The sequence below is a fragment of the Schistocerca nitens genome, chromosome 8 (assembly GCF_023898315.1).
Source record: "Schistocerca nitens isolate TAMUIC-IGC-003100 chromosome 8, iqSchNite1.1, whole genome shotgun sequence".
Lineage (NCBI taxonomy): Eukaryota > Metazoa > Arthropoda > Insecta > Orthoptera > Acrididae > Schistocerca > Schistocerca nitens.
In genome coordinates this window covers 23,888,275-23,911,415 of record NC_064621.1, presented here as the reverse complement: position 1 = coordinate 23,911,415, position 23,141 = coordinate 23,888,275, and the positions used below count along the sequence as shown (strand labels likewise).

At 48.5% G+C, this 23,141-nt stretch overlaps 30 non-coding genes across 30 annotated transcripts; all 30 read right to left on the bottom strand.

Moving 5' to 3' along the window:
• Nucleotides 1-1,984: 1,984 nt before the first annotated feature.
• Nucleotides 1,985-2,056, bottom strand: Trnat-agu (transfer RNA threonine (anticodon AGU)). The gene has a single exon. It is a non-coding gene; the product is annotated as a tRNA-Thr (tRNA).
• Nucleotides 2,057-2,377: 321 nt separating this feature from the next.
• On the bottom strand, nt 2,378-2,450 carry Trnak-cuu (transfer RNA lysine (anticodon CUU)). Its single transcript has one exon. It is a non-coding gene; the product is annotated as a tRNA-Lys (tRNA).
• A 439-nt stretch (nt 2,451-2,889) lies between these two features.
• Trnar-ucg (transfer RNA arginine (anticodon UCG)) lies at nt 2,890-2,962 on the bottom strand. Its single transcript has one exon. It is a non-coding gene; the product is annotated as a tRNA-Arg (tRNA).
• A 572-nt stretch (nt 2,963-3,534) lies between these two features.
• Trnat-agu (transfer RNA threonine (anticodon AGU)) lies at nt 3,535-3,606 on the bottom strand. Its single transcript has one exon. It is a non-coding gene; the product is annotated as a tRNA-Thr (tRNA).
• Nucleotides 3,607-3,927: 321 nt separating this feature from the next.
• On the bottom strand, nt 3,928-4,000 carry Trnak-cuu (transfer RNA lysine (anticodon CUU)). The gene has a single exon. It is a non-coding gene; the product is annotated as a tRNA-Lys (tRNA).
• A 439-nt stretch (nt 4,001-4,439) lies between these two features.
• Trnar-ucg (transfer RNA arginine (anticodon UCG)) lies at nt 4,440-4,512 on the bottom strand. The gene has a single exon. It is a non-coding gene; the product is annotated as a tRNA-Arg (tRNA).
• Nucleotides 4,513-5,090: 578 nt separating this feature from the next.
• Trnat-agu (transfer RNA threonine (anticodon AGU)) lies at nt 5,091-5,162 on the bottom strand. The gene has a single exon. It is a non-coding gene; the product is annotated as a tRNA-Thr (tRNA).
• A 321-nt stretch (nt 5,163-5,483) lies between these two features.
• Trnak-cuu (transfer RNA lysine (anticodon CUU)) lies at nt 5,484-5,556 on the bottom strand. The gene has a single exon. It is a non-coding gene; the product is annotated as a tRNA-Lys (tRNA).
• Nucleotides 5,557-5,995: 439 nt separating this feature from the next.
• On the bottom strand, nt 5,996-6,068 carry Trnar-ucg (transfer RNA arginine (anticodon UCG)). The gene has a single exon. It is a non-coding gene; the product is annotated as a tRNA-Arg (tRNA).
• Nucleotides 6,069-6,640: 572 nt separating this feature from the next.
• Nucleotides 6,641-6,712, bottom strand: Trnat-agu (transfer RNA threonine (anticodon AGU)). The gene has a single exon. It is a non-coding gene; the product is annotated as a tRNA-Thr (tRNA).
• A 321-nt stretch (nt 6,713-7,033) lies between these two features.
• Nucleotides 7,034-7,106, bottom strand: Trnak-cuu (transfer RNA lysine (anticodon CUU)). The gene has a single exon. It is a non-coding gene; the product is annotated as a tRNA-Lys (tRNA).
• A 2,073-nt stretch (nt 7,107-9,179) lies between these two features.
• Nucleotides 9,180-9,251, bottom strand: Trnat-agu (transfer RNA threonine (anticodon AGU)). Its single transcript has one exon. It is a non-coding gene; the product is annotated as a tRNA-Thr (tRNA).
• Nucleotides 9,252-9,572: 321 nt separating this feature from the next.
• Nucleotides 9,573-9,645, bottom strand: Trnak-cuu (transfer RNA lysine (anticodon CUU)). The gene has a single exon. It is a non-coding gene; the product is annotated as a tRNA-Lys (tRNA).
• Nucleotides 9,646-10,084: 439 nt separating this feature from the next.
• On the bottom strand, nt 10,085-10,157 carry Trnar-ucg (transfer RNA arginine (anticodon UCG)). Its single transcript has one exon. It is a non-coding gene; the product is annotated as a tRNA-Arg (tRNA).
• A 554-nt stretch (nt 10,158-10,711) lies between these two features.
• On the bottom strand, nt 10,712-10,783 carry Trnat-agu (transfer RNA threonine (anticodon AGU)). The gene has a single exon. It is a non-coding gene; the product is annotated as a tRNA-Thr (tRNA).
• A 321-nt stretch (nt 10,784-11,104) lies between these two features.
• On the bottom strand, nt 11,105-11,177 carry Trnak-cuu (transfer RNA lysine (anticodon CUU)). Its single transcript has one exon. It is a non-coding gene; the product is annotated as a tRNA-Lys (tRNA).
• Nucleotides 11,178-13,248: 2,071 nt separating this feature from the next.
• On the bottom strand, nt 13,249-13,320 carry Trnat-agu (transfer RNA threonine (anticodon AGU)). Its single transcript has one exon. It is a non-coding gene; the product is annotated as a tRNA-Thr (tRNA).
• Nucleotides 13,321-13,641: 321 nt separating this feature from the next.
• Trnak-cuu (transfer RNA lysine (anticodon CUU)) lies at nt 13,642-13,714 on the bottom strand. The gene has a single exon. It is a non-coding gene; the product is annotated as a tRNA-Lys (tRNA).
• Nucleotides 13,715-14,153: 439 nt separating this feature from the next.
• On the bottom strand, nt 14,154-14,226 carry Trnar-ucg (transfer RNA arginine (anticodon UCG)). Its single transcript has one exon. It is a non-coding gene; the product is annotated as a tRNA-Arg (tRNA).
• A 572-nt stretch (nt 14,227-14,798) lies between these two features.
• Nucleotides 14,799-14,870, bottom strand: Trnat-agu (transfer RNA threonine (anticodon AGU)). Its single transcript has one exon. It is a non-coding gene; the product is annotated as a tRNA-Thr (tRNA).
• A 321-nt stretch (nt 14,871-15,191) lies between these two features.
• Nucleotides 15,192-15,264, bottom strand: Trnak-cuu (transfer RNA lysine (anticodon CUU)). Its single transcript has one exon. It is a non-coding gene; the product is annotated as a tRNA-Lys (tRNA).
• A 2,075-nt stretch (nt 15,265-17,339) lies between these two features.
• Trnat-agu (transfer RNA threonine (anticodon AGU)) lies at nt 17,340-17,411 on the bottom strand. The gene has a single exon. It is a non-coding gene; the product is annotated as a tRNA-Thr (tRNA).
• Nucleotides 17,412-17,732: 321 nt separating this feature from the next.
• Trnak-cuu (transfer RNA lysine (anticodon CUU)) lies at nt 17,733-17,805 on the bottom strand. The gene has a single exon. It is a non-coding gene; the product is annotated as a tRNA-Lys (tRNA).
• Nucleotides 17,806-18,244: 439 nt separating this feature from the next.
• On the bottom strand, nt 18,245-18,317 carry Trnar-ucg (transfer RNA arginine (anticodon UCG)). Its single transcript has one exon. It is a non-coding gene; the product is annotated as a tRNA-Arg (tRNA).
• Nucleotides 18,318-18,868: 551 nt separating this feature from the next.
• On the bottom strand, nt 18,869-18,940 carry Trnat-agu (transfer RNA threonine (anticodon AGU)). Its single transcript has one exon. It is a non-coding gene; the product is annotated as a tRNA-Thr (tRNA).
• Nucleotides 18,941-19,261: 321 nt separating this feature from the next.
• Trnak-cuu (transfer RNA lysine (anticodon CUU)) lies at nt 19,262-19,334 on the bottom strand. The gene has a single exon. It is a non-coding gene; the product is annotated as a tRNA-Lys (tRNA).
• A 2,070-nt stretch (nt 19,335-21,404) lies between these two features.
• On the bottom strand, nt 21,405-21,476 carry Trnat-agu (transfer RNA threonine (anticodon AGU)). The gene has a single exon. It is a non-coding gene; the product is annotated as a tRNA-Thr (tRNA).
• Nucleotides 21,477-21,797: 321 nt separating this feature from the next.
• Nucleotides 21,798-21,870, bottom strand: Trnak-cuu (transfer RNA lysine (anticodon CUU)). Its single transcript has one exon. It is a non-coding gene; the product is annotated as a tRNA-Lys (tRNA).
• A 439-nt stretch (nt 21,871-22,309) lies between these two features.
• On the bottom strand, nt 22,310-22,382 carry Trnar-ucg (transfer RNA arginine (anticodon UCG)). The gene has a single exon. It is a non-coding gene; the product is annotated as a tRNA-Arg (tRNA).
• A 572-nt stretch (nt 22,383-22,954) lies between these two features.
• Trnat-agu (transfer RNA threonine (anticodon AGU)) lies at nt 22,955-23,026 on the bottom strand. Its single transcript has one exon. It is a non-coding gene; the product is annotated as a tRNA-Thr (tRNA).
• Nucleotides 23,027-23,141: the final 115 nt, after the last annotated feature.

Below are 23,141 nucleotides of genomic sequence, written 5' to 3'. Positions count from 1 at the left end.
AGTTCAGGGTTGGTGGGAGGGGGCTTGGCTTTGCATTTGGAGGAATAGGTGGGGTGAGGTTCATTGCAGGTGTTGCAGGATGGGGGGGAGGCGAGGTTGGGACACTGTTTGAGGAAGTGGGAGGCTTTACAATGGGGGCAGGTGGGTGGGTTTTTGCAGTTCTGGGTGAGGTGGTCATTGTACAGAAGACAACGCTGGCAGCGGTAAGATTGAGGAGGGGAACGGGACGGGTCAACAGGGTGGCGGCGGTTGAAAATCAGGGCTCCCTGCGTGAGGAGGTGGTCGATGGAGGAGGCGGACTCTGTAAAGATACGCATGAGGAAAGTAGGGCCAGAGGAGTTGGAAATACGGCGGGCAGAGCGGATTTCCAGGGAGGGGTGGGCATTCAGTTCCGCCAACACCTCAGCCTCCGTGACCACAGGGCTGAGTTTTGTGATGACGGCAGTGAGGGTCGGCGGACGACGAGGCGGTTGGGGTTGGCGAGGAGAGGAGGAGGTAAGGAATGGGGTGAGGGATGCGTGGGGCCCAAAGGTGATGCGGGGAAGGCGCCGGAGGAGATCAGTATGGAAGGATGGAGAGGGAGACTTGATGAGAACAGAGTCTCTGCGAGGGATAAGTTGGGTGATGGGTGCACTGGGGATGTACTTCCGGATTTCAAGGGTGAGGGTGCGGGCATCCAGGAATTTCGGATCAGGGTTTGCGAGGACAAAGGTATACAGGGAGGGGGCTGGAGAGGAGGGGGGTGGGGTGGTATCCATAGTGGGGTCAGTGGGAGGTGGGGGAGGCGGGGCGGGCAGTGGCCTTTTGGAGGAAGGAGTAGAGGAGAGGTCGCCACTGGGCCGTTTGGAAGATTTTTTGGCGGGTGTTGCCTGGGAGGAGGGATGAGGGACTGGATGGATGGGGAGGTGGTGGGAGGCAGGGCCCTCCTGTGAGGCAGGAGCACCGGATGAGAGGGTAGGGCGTTCTGTGGCGGCGACTGTGGCGCGGCCGGCGGAGACTCCGGTAGGGGAAGCATCGGTAGTCGCAGGGGGTAGAGGGGGGAAGTCGTCTCGGCGGGCGACAGGAGTGGGAGGGGGGTTGGGAGCAGGGGCAGAGGCAGTAGCGGGAGAAGTAGCAGGGGCAGTAACAGGGGTAGGAGCAGGAGTGACGTACAGGTGGGGATACATCGATGGAGAGGAGGTAGATGGGGAGGAGACTGTGAGTAGGGGAGGTGCATGAGACGGGTGAATCCCAGAGGAAGCACTCCATGACGTGACAGTGGGGGCAGGTGAAGGAGAGGTGTAGATGATGGTGGTAGTTGGGGCGTCCATGATCGCAGGCGGCAGCGAACACCGAGAGACGGCGGCAGAAGAAGCGGCGAGCACCAAGAGACGGCGGCAGAAGAAGCGGCGAGCACCAAGAGACGGCGGCAGAAGAAGCGGCGAGCACCAAGAGACGGCGACAGCGGCGGCGGCGGCTGAAGAAGCGGCGACCAGGTGGCGGCGGCAGAAGAGGAAGCGGCGAGCACCGACAAACGGCGACCAAGCGGCGGCGGCGGCGGCGGCGGCAAGCACAGGGCGGCGGCGACGGCGACGGCGGCGAGCACCGACAGACGGCGACCAAGCGGCGGCGGCGAGCACCGACAGACGGCGACCAAGCGGCGGCGGCGGCGGCGAGCACCGACAGACGGCGACCAAGCGGCGGCGGCGGCGGGCAGCAGTGACGGCGTGCAGACGGGCAACAACGCGACAAGCACGAGTGGAGCTCTTCCACGTCGAAGGTACACCCTGAGAGTAGCCCAGGCAGTGCGAGTCCTCGATGAGGAAGTGAGGGAATCCAACCCTCGAATGAAAGCAGCAGTTTCTGGTGCCTACTTTAATAGCACCATTCGCACTATTCATTTGCGAGAGCATTTCTTAAATACCGCACCCATTTATAATTTGTTTTATCCTTGACCGCTTTTTTCGAAAGGGCCAGGGTGGGAGGGGCTTTTACAAAATTCATTTGCCTCCTGTGAGGATCGAAATCACGACCTCTGGTTTACTAGACCAGCGCTCTGCCACTGAGCTAAGGAGGCGCCTCCTAGCGCGCTTTTCGGGTACTTTGTTCTTATGGACTAGTGAATCGGAGATCTTCAGCTGGAAACGCACCGCATTAGCGACCATTATTTGCATTTAGTTAGCACAGCTGCTGCTTTCCTACACATCTCACACGATATCGATGTACACCTAAAATTCCAAAACAACACATTTATTTCATTTCAGAGTTACTTTCAGCTTCAAATACCATTCCTCTGATATTCATACGAAGCTAGGCATCGTCGTAACCCGTTACGTTCGTTACGCAAGGCTCACGAGAGGGGCGCAGGTTGCATCCGCGTAGACACAAAATTTTGCGCCGCCCAGCGTGGGGCTCGAACCCACGACCCTGAGATTAAGAGTCTCATGCTCTACCGACTGAGCTAGCCGGGCTCCACACAATGCTTTACGAGCCATACAATACTGATGGGACCTGCGACCATCTATGGAAGATCCTTTTGACTACAGCTTATCTCCTGCTGCCACAAATAAGCTACAATCCCATTCAATGAAAAATTGTCTCCGAAAGGCATCAAATCTGCTTCAAATGATACGTGGCTATCAGCACCATTATTCAACACACATGCTCGACTGTGCGCAGACGCCTGTGGCGTAGCTCTTGGGCCCTGAATCAGACGCAGTAGTTCCAACAAAAACTCTCCTGAACGGCTCTGTGCCGAAAATTTCGCTACAGATCACCCTTGTCTTGCTTGAGCTTCAGGTAGACGCCGGTTTGCAGCCAGGAAGCGGACAGCAGCAACTTTCAACTAGTTTTGTAGTACTCAAACAACACAGTAAAACAGCATGCATCTTTTGCAGAACTGGAAAAACTCGACCGTGACAGGATTCGAACCTGCAATCTTCGGATCCGAAGTCCGACGCCTTATCCATTAGGCCACACGGTCACTGGCGCAATACGCTTCCCCAAACACACCTCATTACCGCCATTTGTGCACTTCCCGGAATGAATTTACCATCTTTGACGCAATTCTCCAATTTCAGTACTAAAAATGCGACGCTACTTCTTGCTGTGTCCCATCGCAAGTTACATTCAAGCCCTTATGACGCTCATCAAACAAGAGCGTGCAAATCAGCTTCAATCGCTTAGTGCCATCTCAGTCGGTTGCAGAAGGTACCTCACCCTATGAGATACAATGGCGAGTTGCCGCTATTACCAAAGCGGCGGCGGCGCCGACGACGACGACGACGACGACGACGACGACGACGACGACGACGACGACAACCGCGAGGGTCTCTATCAGGGGTAGAAAATACATCACAAGAACCAAGTATTTCACGTCGGCATTCTCCGGAGACTCCCAAAAGCAGCAGTTTCTGGTGCCTACTTTAATAGCACCATTCGCACTATTCATTTGCGAGAGCATTTCTTAAATACCGCACCCATTTATAATTTGTTTCATCCTTGACCGCTTTTTTCGAAAGGGCCACGGTGGGAGGGGCTTTTACAAAATTCATTTGCCTCCTGTGAGGATCGAACTCACGACCTCTGGTTTACTAGACCAGCGCTCTGCCACTTAGCTAAGGAGGCGCCTCCTAGCGCGCTTTTCGGGTACTTTGTTCTTATGGACTAGTGAATCGGAGATCTTCAGCTGGAAACGCACCGCATTAGCGACCATTATTTGCATTTAGTTAGCACAGCTGCTGCTTTCCTACACATCTCACACGATATCGATGTACACCTAAAATTCCAAAACAACACATTTATTTCATTTCAGAGTTACTTTCAGCTTCAAATACCATTCCTCTGATATTCATAAGAAGATAGGCATCGTCGTAACCCGTTACGTTCATTACGCAAGGCTCACGAGAGGGGCGCAGGTTGCATCCGCGTAGACACAAAATTTTGCGCCGCCCAGCGTGGGGCTCGAACCCACGACCCTGAGATTAAGAGTCTCATGCTCTACCGACTGAGCTAGCCGGGCTCCACACAATGCTTTACGAGCCATACAATACTGATGGGACCTGCGACCATCTATGGAAGATCCTTTTGACTACAGCTTATTTCCTGCTGCCACAAATGAGCTACAATCCTATTCAATGAAAAATTGTCTCCGAAAGGCATCAAATCTGCTTCAAATGATACGTGGCTATCAGCACCATTATTCAACACACATGCTCGACTGTGCGCAGACGCCTGTGGCGTAGCTCTTGGGCCCTGAATCAGACGCAGTAGTTCCAACAAAAACTCTCCTGAACGGCACTGTGCCGAAAATTTCGCTACACATCACCCTTGTCTTGCTTGAGCTTCAGGTAGACGCCGGTTTGCAGCCAGGAAGCGGACAGCAGCAACTTTCAACTAGTTTTGTAGTACTCAAACAACACAGTAAAACAGCATGCATCTTTTGCAGAACTGGAAAAACTCGACCGTGACAGGATTCGAACCTGCAATCTTCGGATCCGAAGTCCGACGCCTTATCCATTAGGCCACACGGTCACTGGCGCAATACGCTTCCCCAAACACACCTCATTATCGCCATTTGTGCACTTCCCGGAATGAATTTACCATCTTTGACGCAATTCTCCCATTTCAGTACTAAAAATGCGACGCTACTTCTTGCTGTGTCCCATCGCAAGTTACATTCAAGCCCTTATGACGCTCATCAAACAAGAGCGTGCAAATCGGCTTCAATCGCTTAGTGCCATCTCAGTCGGTTGCAGAAGGTACCTCACCCTATGAGATACAATGGCGAGTTGCCGCTATTACCAAAGCGGCGGCGGCGCCGACGACGACGACGACGACGACGACGACGACGACGACGACGACGACGACGACGACAACCGCGAGGGTCTCTATCAGGGGTAGAAAATACATCACAAGAACCAAGTATTTCACGTCGGCATTCTCCGGAGACTCCCAAAAGCAGCAGTTTCTGGTGCCTACTTTAATAGCACCATTCGCACTATTCATTTGCGAGAGCATTTCTTAAATACCGCACCCATTTATAATTTGTTTCATCCTTGACCGCTTTTTTCGAAAGGGCCACGGTGGGAGGGGCTTTTACAAAATTCATTTGCCTCCTGTGAGGATCGAACTCACGACCTCTGGTTTACTAGACCAGCGCTCTGCCACTGAGCTAAGGAGGCGCCTCCTAGCGCGCTTTTCGGGTACTTTGTTCTTATGGACTAGTGAATCGGAGATCTTCAGCTGGAAACGCACCGCATTAGCGACCATTATTTGCATTTAGTTAGCACAGCTGCTGCTTTCCTACACATCTCACACGATATCGATGTACACCTAAAATTCCAAAACAACACATTTATTTCATTTCAGAGTTACTTTCAGCTTCAAATACCATTCCTCTGATATTCATAAGAAGATAGGCATCGTCGTAACCCGTTACGTTCATTACGCAAGGCTCACGAGAGGGGCGCAGGTTGCATCCGCGTAGACACAAAATTTTGCGCCGCCCAGCGTGGGGCTCGAACCCACGACCCTGAGATTAAGAGTCTCATGCTCTACCGACTGAGCTAGCCGGGCTCCACACAATGCTTTACGAGCCATACAATACTGATGGGACCTGCGACCATCTATGGAAGATCCTTTTGACTACAGCTTATTTCCTGCTGCCACAAATGAGCTACAATCCTATTCAATGAAAAATTGTCTCCGAAAGGCATCAAATCTGCTTCAAATGATACGTGGCTATCAGCACCATTATTCAACACACATGCTCGACTGTGCGCAGACGCCTGTGGCGTAGCTCTTGGGCCCTGAATCAGACGCAGTAGTTCCAACAAAAACTCTCCTGAACGGCACTGTGCCGAAAATTTCGCTACACATCACCCTTGTCTTGCTTGAGCTTCAGGTAGACGCCGGTTTGCAGCCAGGAAGCGGACAGCAGCAACTTTCAACTAGTTTTGTAGTACTCAAACAACACAGTAAAACAGCATGCATCTTTTGCAGAACTGGAAAAACTCGACCGTGACAGGATTCGAACCTGCAATCTTCGGATCCGAAGTCCGACGCCTTATCCATTAGGCCACACGGTCACTGGCGCAATACGCTTCCCCAAACACACCTCATTATCGCCATTTGTGCACTTCCCGGAATGAATTTACCATCTTTGACGCAATTCTCCAATTTCAGTACTAAAAATGCGACGCTACTTCTTGCTGTGTCCCATCGCAAGTTACATTCAAGCCCTTATGACGCTCATCAAACAAGAGCGTGCAAATCGGCTTCAATCGCTTAGTGCCATCTCAGTCGGTTGCAGAAGGTACCTCACCCTATGAGATACAATGGCGAGTTGCCGCTATTACCAAAGCGGCGGCGGCGCCGACGACGACGACCACGACGACGACGACGACGACGACGACGACGACGACAACCGCGAGGGTCTCTATCAGGGGTAGAAAATACATCACAAGAACCAAGTATTTCACGTCGGCATTCTCCGGAGACTCCCAAAAGCAGCAGTTTCTGGTGCCTACTTTAATAGCACCATTCGCACTATTCATTTGCGAGAGCATTTCTTAAATACCGCACCCATTTATAATTTGTTTCATCCTTGACCGCTTTTTTCGAAAGGGCCACGGTGGGAGGGGCTTTTACAAAATTCATTTGCCTCCTGTGAGGATCGAACTCACGACCTCTGGTTTACTAGACCAGCGCTCTGCCACTGAGCTAAGGAGGCGCCTCCTAGCGCGCTTTTCGGGTACTTTGTTCTTATGGACTAGTGAATCGGAGATCTTCAGCTGGAAACGCACCGCATTAGCGACCATTATTTGCATTTAGCTACCACAGCTGCTGCTTTCCTACACATCTCACACGATATCGATGTACACCTAAAATTCCAAAACAACACATTTATTTCATTTCAGAGTTACTTTCAGCTTCAAATACCATTCCTCTGATATTCATAAGAAGATAGGCATCGTCGTAACCCGTTACGTTCATTACGCAAGGCTCACGAGAGGGGCGCAGGTTGCATCCGCGTAGACACAAAATTTTGCGCCGCCCAGCGTGGGGCTCGAACCCACGACCCTGAGATTAAGAGTCTCATGCTCTACCGACTGAGCTAGCCGGGCTCCACACAATGCTTTACGAGCCATACAATACTGATGGGACCTGCGACCATCTATGGAAGATCCTTTTGACTACAGCTTATTTCCTGCTGCCACAAATGAGCTACAATCCTATTCAATGAAAAATTGTCTCCGAAAGGCATCAAATCTGCTTCAAATGATACGTGGCTATCAGCACCATTATTCAACACACATGCTCGACTGTGCGCAGACGCCTGTGGCGTAGCTCTTGGGCCCTGAATCAGACGCAGTAGTTCCAACAAAAACTCTCCTGAACGGCACTGTGCCGAAAATTTCGCTACACATCACCCTTGTCTTGCTTGAGCTTCAGGTAGACGCCGGTTTGCAGCCAGGAAGCGGACAGCAGCAACTTTCAACTACTTTTGTAGTACTCAAACAACACAGTAAAACAGCATGCATCTTTTGCAGAACTGGAAAAACTCGACCGTGACAGGATTCGAACCTGCAATCTTCGGATCCGAAGTCCGACGCCTTATCCATTTTTTTTTTTTTTTTTTTTTTTTTTTTTCGGGCCTCCTTCCTCCCCTACAGCCCGTCCTTCCGCTCGCCATTTGTGCCTTCTTCGGCTAGCTTCTGTGCTATGTTTGTTCCATAAGAGATAGTTGACCAACGAAGTAAATGTGTACAAGTGAACAAAATCCCTTCTTTTGGAGTTGTGGAAAGAAAATAGGTCCGCTACATTCTTCCATCATTGTGCGGTAGCGATTTTTATAGGAGAGCCAGGCGTACTTCAGCCCGCTGGCGTCTCAGGGTTGCGTCAGCAACCTATTAGTGCTGCTACACGAGGGCAAAGGGTAAACGAAATAGCCACCTTCTTGGCGCAAAAGGAATGAGAAACTTAATAGAGAATTTCATAAAAAATAAAAAAAATAAAAAAAATAAAAAAAATAATAAAAAAAATTAAAAAAAATATCGTTTAATCGTTCTTCAGCTCTGTCGGTAGGACAAAGTTCGGTTCAAGAAATTTGCGTAATTTTCTTTGTATTTCTTGTGTCGTTCGAGCTTTTGAAGTTCTGTCATCAGGTACATCCAGTAGTCTTCTGCACTCTTCGTCATAGCCGTTGAGATGTAATGGACTGTTAGTCCTTTGAGCCAGTTGGCTGACCTTCTTTTGGTGTTAGGATATGGCACGTCATCTGGCAGAAGGACGTGTGTCGGTGTAATGGTGTTAGGTGACGTGCGGAGCACACGTGCTAGTTTTTGCCTGAAGAGATTCCACACGTCTTTCACATCGTCACAGACGAAACGATGTTCTTCGGTGTCGACGACATCGCAGCTGGGACAGTTTGGTGTGTGTGCCAGACGTATCGCGTGCAGTTTAGAGTTGGTGGGGATTTTTCTATTGACTGCGAGGTACCACGTCGATCGCACATTGGATGGTAGATGGGGGTCAGATATGTTTTCCCATATGTTTGCAGCATGCATCTTTTGCAGAACTGGAAAAACTCGACCGTGACAGGATTCGAACCTGCAATCTTCGGATCCATTAGGCCACACGGTCACTGGCGCAATACGCTTCCCCAAACACACCTCATTATCGCCATTTGTGCACTTCCCGGAATGAATTTACCATCTTTGACGCAATTCTCCAATTTCAGTACTAAAAATGCGACGCTACTTCTTGCTGTGTCCCATCGCAAGTTACATTCAAGCCCTTATGACGCTCATCAAACAAGAGCGTGCAAATCAGCTTCAATCGCTTAGTGCCATCTCAGTCGGTTGCAGAAGGTACCTCACCCTATGAGATACAATGGCGAGTTGCCGCTATTACCAAAGCGGCGGCGGCGCCGACGACGCCGACGACGACGACGACGACGACAACCGCGAGGGTCTCTATCAGGGGTAGAAAATACATCACAAGAACTAAGTATTTCACGTCGGCATTCTCCGGAGACTCCCAAAAGCAGCAGTTTCTGGTGCCTACTTTAATAGCACCATTCGCACTATTCATTTGCGAGAGCATTTCTTAAATACCGCACCCATTTATAATTTGTTTCATCCTTGACCGCTTTTTTCGAAAGGGCCACGGTGGGAGGGGCTTTTACAAAATTCATTTGCCTCCTGTGAGGATCGAACTCACGACCTCTGGTTTACTAGACCAGCGCTCTGCCACTGAGCTAAGGAGGCGCCTCCTAGCGCGCTTTTCGGGTACTTTGTTCTTATGGACTAGTGAATCGGAGATCTTCAGCTGGAAACGCACCGCATTAGCGACCATTATTTGCATTTAGCTACCACAGCTGCTGCTTTCCTACACATCTCACACGATATCGATGTACACCTAAAATTCCAAAACAACACATTTATTTCATTTCAGAGTTACTTTCAGCTTCAAATACCATTCCTCTGATATTCATAAGAAGATAGGCATCGTCGTAACCCGTTACGTTCATTACGCAAGGCTCACGAGAGGGGCGCAGGTTGCATCCGCGTAGACACAAAATTTTGCGCCGCCCAGCGTGGGGCTCGAACCCACGACCCTGAGATTAAGAGTCTCATGCTCTACCGACTGAGCTAGCCGGGCTCCACACAATGCTTTACGAGCCATACAATACTGATGGGACCTGCGACCATCTATGGAAGATCCTTTTGAATACAGCTTATTTCCTGCTGCCACAAATGAGCTACAATCCTATTCAATGAAAAATTGTCTCCGAAAGGCATCAAATCTGCTTCAAATGATACGTGGCTATCAGCACCATTATTCAACACACATGCTCGACTGTGCGCAGATGCCTGTGGCGTAGCTCTTGGGCCCTGAATCAGACGCAGTAGTTCCAACAAAAACTCTCCTGAACGGCACTGTGCCGAAAATTTCGCTACAGATCACCCTTGTCTTGCTTGAGCTTCAGGTAGACGCCGGTTTGCAGCCAGGAAGCGGACAGCAGCAACTTTCAACTAGTTTTGTAGTACTCAAACAACACAGTAAAACAGCATGCATCTTTTGCAGAACTGGAAAAACTCGACCGTGACAGGATTCGAACCTGCAATCTTCGGATCCGAAGTCCGACGCCTTATCCATTAGGCCACACGGTCACTGGCGCAATACGCTTCCCCAAACACACCTCATTATCGCCATTTGTGCACTTCCCGGAATGAATTTACCATCTTTGACGCAATTCTCCAATTTCAGTACTAAAAATGCGACGCTACTTCTTGCTGTGTCCCATCGCAAGTTACATTCAAGCCCTTATGACGCTCATCAAACAAGAGCGTGCAAATCAGCTTCAATCGCTTAGTGCCATCTCAGTCGGTTGCAGAAGGTACCTCACCCTATGAGATACAATGGCGAGTTGCCGCTATTACCAAAGCGGCGGCGGCGCCGACGACGACGACGACGACGACGACGACGACAACCGCGAGGGTCTCTATCAGGGGTAGAAAATACATCACAAGAACTAAGTATTTCACGTCGGCATTCTCCGGAGACTCCCAAAAGCAGCAGTTTCTGGTGCCTACTTTAATAGCACCATTCGCACTATTCATTTGCGAGAGCATTTCTTAAATACCGCACCCATTTATAATTTGTTTCATCCTTGACCGCTTTTTTCGAAAGGGCCACGGTGGGAGGGGCTTTTACAAAATTCATTTGCCTCCTGTGAGGATCGAACTCACGACCTCTGGTTTACTAGACCAGCGCTCTGCCACTGAGCTAAGGAGGCGCCTCCTAGCGCGCTTTTCGGGTACTTTGTTCTTATGGACTAGTGAATCGGAGATCTTCAGCTGGAAACGCACCGCATTAGCGACCATTATTTGCATTTAGCTACCACAGCTGCTGCTTTCCTACACATCTCACACGATATCGATGTACACCTAAAATTCCAAAACAACACATTTATTTCATTTCAGAGTTACTTTCAGCTTCAAATACCATTCCTCTGATATTCATAAGAAGATAGGCATCGTCGTAACCCGTTACGTTCATTACGCAAGGCTCACGAGAGGGGCGCAGGTTGCATCCGCGTAGACACAAAATTTTGCGCCGCCCAGCGTGGGGCTCGAACCCACGACCCTGAGATTAAGAGTCTCATGCTCTACCGACTGAGCTAGCCGGGCTCCACACAATGCTTTACGAGCCATACAATACTGATGGGACCTGCGACCATCTATGGAAGATCCTTTTGACTACAGCTTATTTCCTGCTGCCACAAATGAGCTACAATCCTATTCAATGAAAAATTGTCTCCGAAAGGCATCAAATCTGCTTCAAATGATACGTGGCTATCAGCACCATTATTCAACACACATGCTCGACTGTGCGCAGACGCCTGTGGCGTAGCTCTTGGGCCCTGAATCAGACGCAGTAGTTCCAACAAAAACTCTCCTGAACGGCACTGTGCCGAAAATTTCGCTACAGATCACCCTTGTCTTGCTTGAGCTTCAGGTAGACGCCGGTTTGCAGCCAGGAAGCGGACAGCAGCAACTTTCAACTACTTTTGTAGTACTCAAACAACACAGTAAAACAGCATGCATCTTTTGCAGAACTGGAAAAACTCGACCGTGACAGGATTCGAACCTGCAATCTTCGGATCCGAAGTCCGACGCCTTATCCATTTTTTTTTTTTTTTTTTTTTTTTTTTTTTCGGGCCTCCTTCCTCCCCTACAGCCCGTCCTTCCGCTCGCCATTTGTGCCTTCTTCGGCTAGCTTCTGTGCTATGTTTGTTCCATAAGAGATAGTTGACCAACGAAGTAAATGTGTACAAGTGAACAAAATCCCTTCTTTTGGAGTTGTGGAAAGAAAATAGGTCCGCTACATTCTTCCATCATTGTGCGGTAGCGATTTTTATAGGAGAGCCAGGCGTACTTCAGCCCGCTGGCGTCTCAGGGTTGCGTCAGCAACCTATTAGTGCTGCTACACGAGGGCAAAGGGTAAACGAAATAGCCACCTTCTTGGCGCAAAAGGAATGAGAAACTTAATAGAGAATTTCATAAAAAATAAAAAAAATAAAAAAAATAAAAAAAATAATAAAAAAAATTAAAAAAAATATCGTTTAATCGTTCTTCAGCTCTGTCGGTAGGACAAAGTTCGGTTCAAGAAATTTGCGTAATTTTCTTTGTATTTCTTGTGTCGTTCGAGCTTTTGAAGTTCTGTCATCAGGTACATCCAGTAGTCTTCTGCACTCTTCGTCATAGCCGTTGAGATGTAATGGACTGTTAGTCCTTTGAGCCAGTTGGCTGACCTTCTTTTGGTGTTAGGATATGGCACGTCATCTGGCAGAAGGACGTGTGTCGGTGTAATGGTGTTAGGTGACGTGCGGAGCACACGTGCTAGTTTTTGCCTGAAGAGATTCCACACGTCTTTCACATCGTCACAGACGAAACGATGTTCTTCGGTGTCGACGACATCGCAGCTGGGACAGTTTGGTGTGTGTGCCAGACGTATCGCGTGCAGTTTAGAGTTGGTGGGGATTTTTCTATTGACTGCGAGGTACCACGTCGATCGCACATTGGATGGTAGATGGGGGTCAGATATGTTTTCCCATATGTTTGCAGCATGCATCTTTTGCAGAACTGGAAAAACTCGACCGTGACAGGATTCGAACCTGCAATCTTCGGATCCATTAGGCCACACGGTCACTGGCGCAATACGCTTCCCCAAACACACCTCATTATCGCCATTTGTGCACTTCCCGGAATGAATTTACCATCTTTGACGCAATTCTCCAATTTCAGTACTAAAAATGCGACGCTACTTCTTGCTGTGTCCCATCGCAAGTTACATTCAAGCCCTTATGACGCTCATCAAACAAGAGCGTGCAAATCAGCTTCAATCGCTTAGTGCCATCTCAGTCGGTTGCAGAAGGTACCTCACCCTATGAGATACAATGGCGAGTTGCCGCTATTACCAAAGCGGCGCCGACGACGACGACGACGACGACGACGACGACGACAACCGCGAGGGTCTCTATCAGGGGTAGAAAATACATCACAAGAACCAAGTATTTCACGTCGGCATTCTCCGGAGACTCCCAAAAGCAGCAGTTTCTGGTGCCTACTTTAATAGCACCATTCGCACTATTCATTTGCGAGAGCATTTCTTAAATACCGCACCCATTTATAATTTGTTTTATCCTTGACCGCTTTTTTCGAAAGGGCCACGGTGGGAGGGGCTTTTACAAAATTCATTTGCCTCCTGTGAGGATCGAACTCACGACCTCTGGTTTACTAGACCAGCGCTCTGCCACTGAGCTAAGGAGGCGCCTCCTAGCGCGCTTTTCGGGTACTTTGTTCTTATGGACTAGTGAATCGGAGATCTTCAGCTGGAAACGCACCGCATTAGCGACCATTATTTGCATTTAGTTAGCACAGCTGCTGCTTTCCTACACATCTCACACGATATCGATGTACACCTAAAATTCCAAAACAACACATTTATTTCATTTCAGAGTTACTTTCAGCTTCAAATACCATTCCTCTGATATTCATACGAAGCTAGGCATCGTCGTAACCCGTTACGTTCATTACGCAAGGCTCACGAGAGGGGCGCAGGTTGCATCCGCGTAGACACAAAATTTTGAGCCGCCCAGCGTGGGGCTCGAACCCACGACCCTGAGATTAAGAGTCTCATGCTCTACCGACTGAGCTAGCCGGGCTCCACGCAATGCTTTACGAGCCATACAATACTGATGGGACCTGCGACCATCTATGGAAGATCCTTTTGACTACAGCTTATTTCCTGCTGCCACAAATGAGCTACAATCCTATTCAATGAAAAATTGTCTCCGAAAGGCATCAAATCTGCTTCAAATGATACGTGGCTATCAGCACCATTATTCAACACACATGCTCGACTGTGCGCAGACGCCTGTGGCGTAGCTCTTGGGCCCTGAATCAGACGCAGTAGTTCCAACAAAAACTCTCCTGAACGGCTCTGTGCCGAAAATTTCGCTACACATCACCCTTGTCTTGCTTAAGCTTCAGGTAGACGCCGGTTTGCAGCCAGGAAGCGGACAGCAGCAACTTTCAACTAGTTTTGTAGTACTCAAACAGCACAGTAAAACAGCATGCATCTTTTGCAGAACTGGAAAAACTCGACCGTGACAGGATTCGAACCTGCAATCTTCGGATCCGAAGTCCGACGCCTTATCCATTAGGCCACACGGTCACTGGCGCAATACGCTTCCCCAAACACACCTCATTATCGCCATTTGTGCACTTCCCGGAATGAATTTACCATCTTTGACGCAATTCTCCAATTTCAGTACTAAAAATGCGACGCTACTTCTTGCTGTGTCCCATCGCAAGTTACATTCAAGCCCTTATGACGCTCATCAAACAAGAGCGTGCAAATCGGCTTCAATCGCTTAGTGCCATCTCAGTCGGTTGCAGAAGGTACCTCACCCTATGAGATACAATGGCGAGTTGCCGCTATTACCAAAGCGGCGGCGGCGGCGCCGACGACGACGACGACGACGACGACGACGACGACGACGACGACGACAACCGCGAGGGTCTCTATCAGGGGTAGAAAATACATCACAAGAACCAAGTATTTCACGTCGGCATTCTCCGGAGACTCCCAAAAGCAGCAGTTTCTGGTGCCTACTTTAATAGCACCATTCGCACTATTCATTTGCGAGAGCATTTCTTAAATACCGCACCCATTTATAATTTGTTTCATCCTTGACCGCTTTTTTCGAAAGGGCCACGGTGGGAGGGGCTTTTACAAAATTCATTTGCCTCCTGTGAGGATCGAACTCACGACCTCTGGTTTACTAGACCAGCGCTCTGCCACTGAGCTAAGGAGGCGCCTCCTAGCGCGCTTTTCGGGTACTTTGTTCTTATGGACTAGTGAATCGGAGATCTTCAGCTGGAAACGCACCGCATTAGCGACCATTATTTGCATTTAGCTACCACAGCTGCTGCTTTCCTACACATCTCACACGATATCGATGTACACCTAAAATTCCAAAACAACACATTTATTTCATTTCAGAGTTACTTTCAGCTTCAAATACCATTCCTCTGATATTCATAAGAAGATAGGCATCGTCGTAACCCGTTACGTTCATTACGCAAGGCTCACGAGAGGGGCGCAGGTTGCATCCGCGTAGACACAAAATTTTGCGCCGCCCAGCGTGGGGCTCGAACCCACGACCCTGAGATTAAGAGTCTCATGCTCTACCGACTGAGCTAGCCGGGCTCCACACAATGCTTTACGAGCCATACAATACTGATGGGACCTGCGACCATCTATGGAAGATCCTTTTGACTACAGCTTATTTCCTGCTGCCACAAATGAGCTACAATCCTATTCAATGAAAAATTGTCTCCGAAAGGCATCAAATCTGCTTCAAATGATACGTGGCTATCAGCACCATTATTCAACACACATGCTCGACTGTGCGCAGACGCCTGTGGCGTAGCTCTTGGGCCCTGAATCAGACGCAGTAGTTCCAACAAAAACTCTCCTGAACGGCACTGTGCCGAAAATTTCGCTACACATCACCCTTGTCTTGCTTGAGCTTCAGGTAGACGCCGGTTTGCAGCCAGGAAGCGGACAGCAGCAACTTTCAACTACTTTTGTAGTACTCAAACAACACAGTAAAACAGCATGCATCTTTTGCAGAACTGGAAAAACTCGACCGTGACAGGATTCGAACCTGCAATCTTCGGATCCGAAGTCCGACGCCTTATCCATTTTTTTTTTTTTTTTTTTTTTTTTTTTTTTTTCGGGCCTCCTTCCTCCCCTACAGCCCGTCCTTCCGCTCGCCATTTGTGCCTTCTTCGGCTAGCTTCTGTGCTATGTTTGTTCCATAAGAGATAGTTGACCAACGAAGTAAATGTGTACAAGTGAACAAAATCCCTTCTTTTGGAGTTGTGGAAAGAAAATAGGTCCGCTACATTCTTCCATCATTGTGCGGTAGCGATTTTTATAGGAGAGCCAGGCGTACTTCAGCCCGCTGGCGTCTCAGGGTTGCGTCAGCAACCTATTAGTGCTGCTACACGAGGGCAAAGGGTAAACGAAATAGCCACCTTCTTGGCGCAAAAGGAATGAGAAACTTAATAGAGTTTCATAAAAAATAAAAAAAATAAAAAAAATAAAAAAAATAATAAAAAAAATTAAAAAAAATATCGTTTAATCGTTCTTCAGCTCTGTCGGTAGGACAAAGTTCGGTTCAAGAAATTTGCGTAATTTTCTTTGTATTTCTTGTGTCGTTCGAGCTTTTGAAGTTCTGTCATCAGGTACATCCAGTAGTCTTCTGCACTCTTCGTCATAGCCGTTGAGATGTAATGGACTGTTAGTCCTTTGAGCCAGTTGGCTGACCTTCTTTTGGTGTTAGGATATGGCACGTCATCTGGCAGAAGGACGTGTGTCGGTGTAATGGTGTTAGGTGACGTGCGGAGCACACGTGCTAGTTTTTGCCTGAAGAGATTCCACACGTCTTTCACATCGTCACAGACGAAACGATGTTCTTCGGTGTCGACGACATCGCAGCTGGGACAGTTTGGTGTGTGTGCCAGACGTATCGCGTGCAGTTTAGAGTTGGTGGGGATTTTTCTATTGACTGCGAGGTACCACGTCGATCGCACATTGGATGGTAGATGGGGGTCAGATATGTTTTCCCATATGTTTGCAGCATGCATCTTTTGCAGAACTGGAAAAACTCGACCGTGACAGGATTCGAACCTGCAATCTTCGGATCCATTAGGCCACACGGTCACTGGCGCAATACGCTTCCCCAAACACACCTCATTATCGCCATTTGTGCACTTCCCGGAATGAATTTACCATCTTTGACGCAATTCTCCAATTTCAGTACTAAAAATGCGACGCTACTTCTTGCTGTGTCCCATCGCAAGTTACATTCAAGCCCTTATGACGCTCATCAAACAAGAGCGTGCAAATCAGCTTCAATCGCTTAGTGCCATCTCAGTCGGTTGCAGAAGGTACCTCACCCTATGAGATACAATGGCGAGTTGCCGCTATTACCAAAGCGGCGGCGGCGCCGACGACGCCGACGACGACGACGACGACGACAACCGCGAGGGTCTCTATCAGGGGTAGAAAATACATCACAAGAACTAAGTATTTCACGTCGGCATTCTCCGGAGACTCCCAAAAGCAGCAGTTTCTGGTGCCTACTTTAATAGCACCATTCGCACTATTCATTTGCGAGAGCATTTCTTAAATACCGCACCCATTTATAATTTGTTTCATCCTTGACCGCTTTTTTCGAAAGGGCCACGGTGGGAGGGGCTTTTACAAAATTCATTTGCCTCCTGTGAGGATCGAACTCACGACCTCTGGTTTACTAGACCAGCGCTCTGCCACTGAGCTAAGGAGGCGCCTCCTAGCGCGCTTTTCGGGTACTTTGTTCTTATGGACTAGTGAATCGGAGATCTTCAGCTGGAAACGCACCGCATTAGCGACCATTATTTGCATTTAGCTACCACAGCTGCTGCTTTCCTACACATCTCACACGATATCGATGTACACCTAAAATTCCAAAACAACACATTTATTTCATTTCAGAGTTACTTTCAGCTTCAAATACCATTCCTCTGATATTCATAAGAAGATAGGCATCGTCGTAACCCGTTACGTTCATTACGCAAGGCTCACGAGAGGGGCGCAGGTTGCATCCGCGTAGACACAAAATTTTGCGCCGCCCAGCGTGGGGCTCGAACCCACGACCCTGAGATTAAGAGTCTCATGCTCTACCGACTGAGCTAGCCGGGCTCCACACAATGCTTTACGAGCCATACAATACTGATGGGACCTGCGACCATCTATGGAAGATCCTTTTGAATACAGCTTATTTCCTGCTGCCACAAATGAGCTACAATCCTATTCAATGAAAAATTGTCTCCGAAAGGCATCAAATCTGCTTCAAATGATACGTGGCTATCAGCACCATTATTCAACACACATGCTCGACTGTGCGCAGATGCCTGTGGCGTAGCTCTTGGGCCCTGAATCAGACGCAGTAGTTCCAACAAAAACTCTCCTGAACGGCACTGTGCCGAAAATTTCGCTACAGATCACCCTTGTCTTGCTTGAGCTTCAGGTAGACGCCGGTTTGCAGCCAGGAAGCGGACAGCAGCAACTTTCAACTAGTTTTGTAGTACTCAAACAACACAGTAAAACAGCATGCATCTTTTGCAGAACTGGAAAAACTCGACCGTGACAGGATTCGAACCTGCAATCTTCGGATCCGAAGTCCGACGCCTTATCCATTAGGCCACACGGTCACTGGCGCAATACGCTTCCCCAAACACACCTCATTATCGCCATTTGTGCACTTCCCGGAATGAATTTACCATCTTTGACGCAATTCTCCAATTTCAGTACTAAAAATGCGACGCTACTTCTTGCTGTGTCCCATCGCAAGTTACATTCAAGCCCTTATGACGCTCATCAAACAAGAGCGTGCAAATCAGCTTCAATCGCTTAGTGCCATCTCAGTCGGTTGCAGAAGGTACCTCACCCTATGAGATACAATGGCGAGTTGCCGCTATTACCAAAGCGGCGGCGGCGCCGACGACGACGACGACGACGACGACGACAACCGCGAGGGTCTCTATCAGGGGTAGAAAATACATCACAAGAACTAAGTATTTCACGTCGGCATTCTCCGGAGACTCCCAAAAGCAGCAGTTTCTGGTGCCTACTTTAATAGCACCATTCGCACTATTCATTTGCGAGAGCATTTCTTAAATACCGCACCCATTTATAATTTGTTTCATCCTTGACCGCTTTTTTCGAAAGGGCCACGGTGGGAGGGGCTTTTACAAAATTCATTTGCCTCCTGTGAGGATCGAACTCACGACCTCTGGTTTACTAGACCAGCGCTCTGCCACTGAGCTAAGGAGGCGCCTCCTAGCGCGCTTTTCGGGTACTTTGTTCTTATGGACTAGTGAATCGGAGATCTTCAGCTGGAAACGCACCGCATTAGCGACCATTATTTGCATTTAGCTACCACAGCTGCTGCTTTCCTACACATCTCACACGATATCGATGTACACCTAAAATTCCAAAACAACACATTTATTTCATTTCAGAGTTACTTTCAGCTTCAAATACCATTCCTCTGATATTCATAAGAAGATAGGCATCGTCGTAACCCGTTACGTTCATTACGCAAGGCTCACGAGAGGGGCGCAGGTTGCATCCGCGTAGACACAAAATTTTGCGCCGCCCAGCGTGGGGCTCGAACCCACGACCCTGAGATTAAGAGTCTCATGCTCTACCGACTGAGCTAGCCGGGCTCCACACAATGCTTTACGAGCCATACAATACTGATGGGACCTGCGACCATCTATGGAAGATCCTTTTGACTACAGCTTATTTCCTGCTGCCACAAATGAGCTACAATCCTATTCAATGAAAAATTGTCTCCGAAAGGCATCAAATCTGCTTCAAATGATACGTGGCTATCAGCACCATTATTCAACACACATGCTCGACTGTGCGCAGACGCCTGTGGCGTAGCTCTTGGGCCCTGAATCAGACGCAGTAGTTCCAACAAAAACTCTCCTGAACGGCACTGTGCCGAAAATTTCGCTACAGATCACCCTTGTCTTGCTTGAGCTTCAGGTAGACGCCGGTTTGCAGCCAGGAAGCGGACAGCAGCAACTTTCAACTACTTTTGTAGTACTCAAACAACACAGTAAAACAGCATGCATCTTTTGCAGAACTGGAAAAACTCGACCGTGACAGGATTCGAACCTGCAATCTTCGGATCCGAAGTCCGACGCCTTATCCATTTTTTTTTTTTTTTTTTTTTTTTTTTTTTTTTTTCGGGCCTCCTTCCTCCCCTACAGCCCGTCCTTCCGCTCGCCATTTGTGCCTTCTTCGGCTAGCTTCTGTGCTATGTTTGTTCCATAAGAGATAGTTGACCAACGAAGTAAATGTGTACAAGTGAACAAAATCCCTTCTTTTGGAGTTGTGGAAAGAAAATAGGTCCGCTACATTCTTCCATCATTGTGCGGTAGCGATTTTTATAGGAGAGCCAGGCGTACTTCAGCCCGCTGGCGTCTCAGGGTTGCGTCAGCAACCTATTAGTGCTGCTACACGAGGGCAAAGGGTAAACGAAATAGCCACCTTCTTGGCGCAAAAGGAATGAGAAACTTAATAGAGAATTTCATAAAAAATAAAAAAAATTAAAAAAGTAATAAAAAAAATTAAAAAAAATATCGTTTAATCGTTCTTCAGCTCTGTCGGTAGGACAAAGTTCGGTTCAAGAAATTTGCGTAATTTTCTTTGTATTTCTTGTGTCGTTCGAGCTTTTGAAGTTCTGTCATCAGGTACATCCAGTAGTCTTCTGCACTCTTCGTCATAGCCGTTGAGATGTAATGGACTGTTAGTCCTTTGAGCCAGTTGGCTGACCTTCTTTTGGTGTTAGGATATGGCACGTCATCTGGCAGAAGGACGTGTGTCGGTGTAATGGTGTTAGGTGACGTGCGGAGCACACGTGCTAGTTTTTGCCTGAAGAGATTCCACACGTCTTTCACATCGTCACAGACGAAACGATGTTCTTCGGTGTCGACGACATCGCAGCTGGGACAGTTTGGTGTGTGTGCCAGACGTATCGCGTGCAGTTTAGAGTTGGTGGGGATTTTTCTATTGACTGCGAGGTACCACGTCGATCGCACATTGGATGGTAGATGGGGGTCAGATATGTTTTCCCATATGTTTGCAGCATGCATCTTTTGCAGAACTGGAAAAACTCGACCGTGACAGGATTCGAACCTGCAATCTTCGGATCCATTAGGCCACACGGTCACTGGCGCAATACGCTTCCCCAAACACACCTCATTATCGCCATTTGTGCACTTCCCGGAATGAATTTACCATCTTTGACGCAATTCTCCAATTTCAGTACTAAAAATGCGACGCTACTTCTTGCTGTGTCCCATCGCAAGTTACATTCAAGCCCTTATGACGCTCATCAAACAAGAGCGTGCAAATCAGCTTCAATCGCTTAGTGCCATCTCAGTCGGTTGCAGAAGGTACCTCACCCTATGAGATACAATGGCGAGTTGCCGCTATTACCAAAGCGGCGCCGACGACGACGACGACGACGACGACGACGACGACGACAACCGCGAGGGTCTCTATCAGGGGTAGAAAATACATCACAAGAACCAAGTATTTCACGTCGGCATTCTCCGGAGACTCCCAAAAGCAGCAGTTTCTGGTGCCTACTTTAATAGCACCATTCGCACTATTCATTTGCGAGAGCATTTCTTAAATACCGCACCCATTTATAATTTGTTTTATCCTTGACCGCTTTTTTCGAAAGGGCCACGGTGGGAGGGGCTTTTACAAAATTCATTTGCCTCCTGTGAGGATCGAACTCACGACCTCTGGTTTACTAGACCAGCGCTCTGCCACTGAGCTAAGGAGGCGCCTCCTAGCGCGCTTTTCGGGTACTTTGTTCTTATGGACTAGTGAATCGGAGATCTTCAGCTGGAAACGCACCGCATTAGCGACCATTATTTGCATTTAGTTAGCACAGCTGCTGCTTTCCTACACATCTCACACGATATCGATGTACACCTAAAATTCCAAAACAACACATTTATTTCATTTCAGAGTTACTTTCAGCTTCAAATACCATTCCTCTGATATTCATACGAAGCTAGGCATCGTCGTAACCCGTTACGTTCATTACGCAAGGCTCACGAGAGGGGCGCAGGTTGCATCCGCGTAGACACAAAATTTTGAGCCGCCCAGCGTGGGGCTCGAACCCACGACCCTGAGATTAAGAGTCTCATGCTCTACCGACTGAGCTAGCCGGGCTCCACGCAATGCTTTACGAGCCATACAATACTGATGGGACCTGCGACCATCTATGGAAGATCCTTTTGACTACAGCTTATTTCCTGCTGCCACAAATGAGCTACAATCCTATTCAATGAAAAATTGTCTCCGAAAGGCATCAAATCTGCTTCAAATGATACGTGGCTATCAGCACCATTATTCAACACACATGCTCGACTGTGCGCAGACGCCTGTGGCGTAGCTCTTGGGCCCTGAATCAGACGCAGTAGTTCCAACAAAAACTCTCCTGAACGGCTCTGTGCCGAAAATTTCGCTACACATCACCCTTGTCTTGCTTGAGCTTCAGGTAGACGCCGGTTTGCAGCCAGGAAGCGGACAGCAGCAACTTTCAACTAGTTTTGTAGTACTCAAACAGCACAGTAAAACAGCATGCATCTTTTGCAGAACTGGAAAAACTCGACCGTGACAGGATTCGAACCTGCAATCTTCGGATCCGAAGTCCGACGCCTTATCCATTAGGCCACACGGTCACTGGCGCAATACGCTTCCCCAAACACACCTCATTATCGCCATTTGTGCACTTCCCGGAATGAATTTACCATCTTTGACGCAATTCTCCAATTTCAGTACTAAAAATGCGACGCTACTTCTTGCTGTGTCCCATCGCAAGTTACATTCAAGCCCTTATGACGCTCATCAAACAAGAGCGTGCAAATCGGCTTCAATCGCTTAGTGCCATCTCAGTCGGTTGCAGAAGGTACCTCACCCTATGAGATACAATGGCGAGTTGCCGCTATTACCAAAGCGGCGGCGGCGGCGCCGACGACGACGACGACGACGACGACGACGACGACGACGACGACGACAACCGCGAGGGTCTCTATCAGGGGTAGAAAATACATCACAAGAACCAAGTATTTCACGTCGGCATTCTCCGGAGACTCCCAAAAGCAGCAGTTTCTGGTGCCTACTTTAATAGCACCATTCGCACTATTCATTTGCGAGAGCATTTCTTAAATACCGCACCCATTTATAATTTGTTTCATCCTTGACCGCTTTTTTCGAAAGGGCCACGGTGGGAGGGGCTTTTACAAAATTCATTTGCCTCCTGTGAGGATCGAACTCACGACCTCTGGTTTACTAGACCAGCGCTCTGCCACTGAGCTAAGGAGGCGCCTCCTAGCGCGCTTTTCGGGTACTTTGTTCTTATGGACTAGTGAATCGGAGATCTTCAGCTGGAAACGCACCGCATTAGCGACCATTATTTGCATTTAGCTACCACAGCTGCT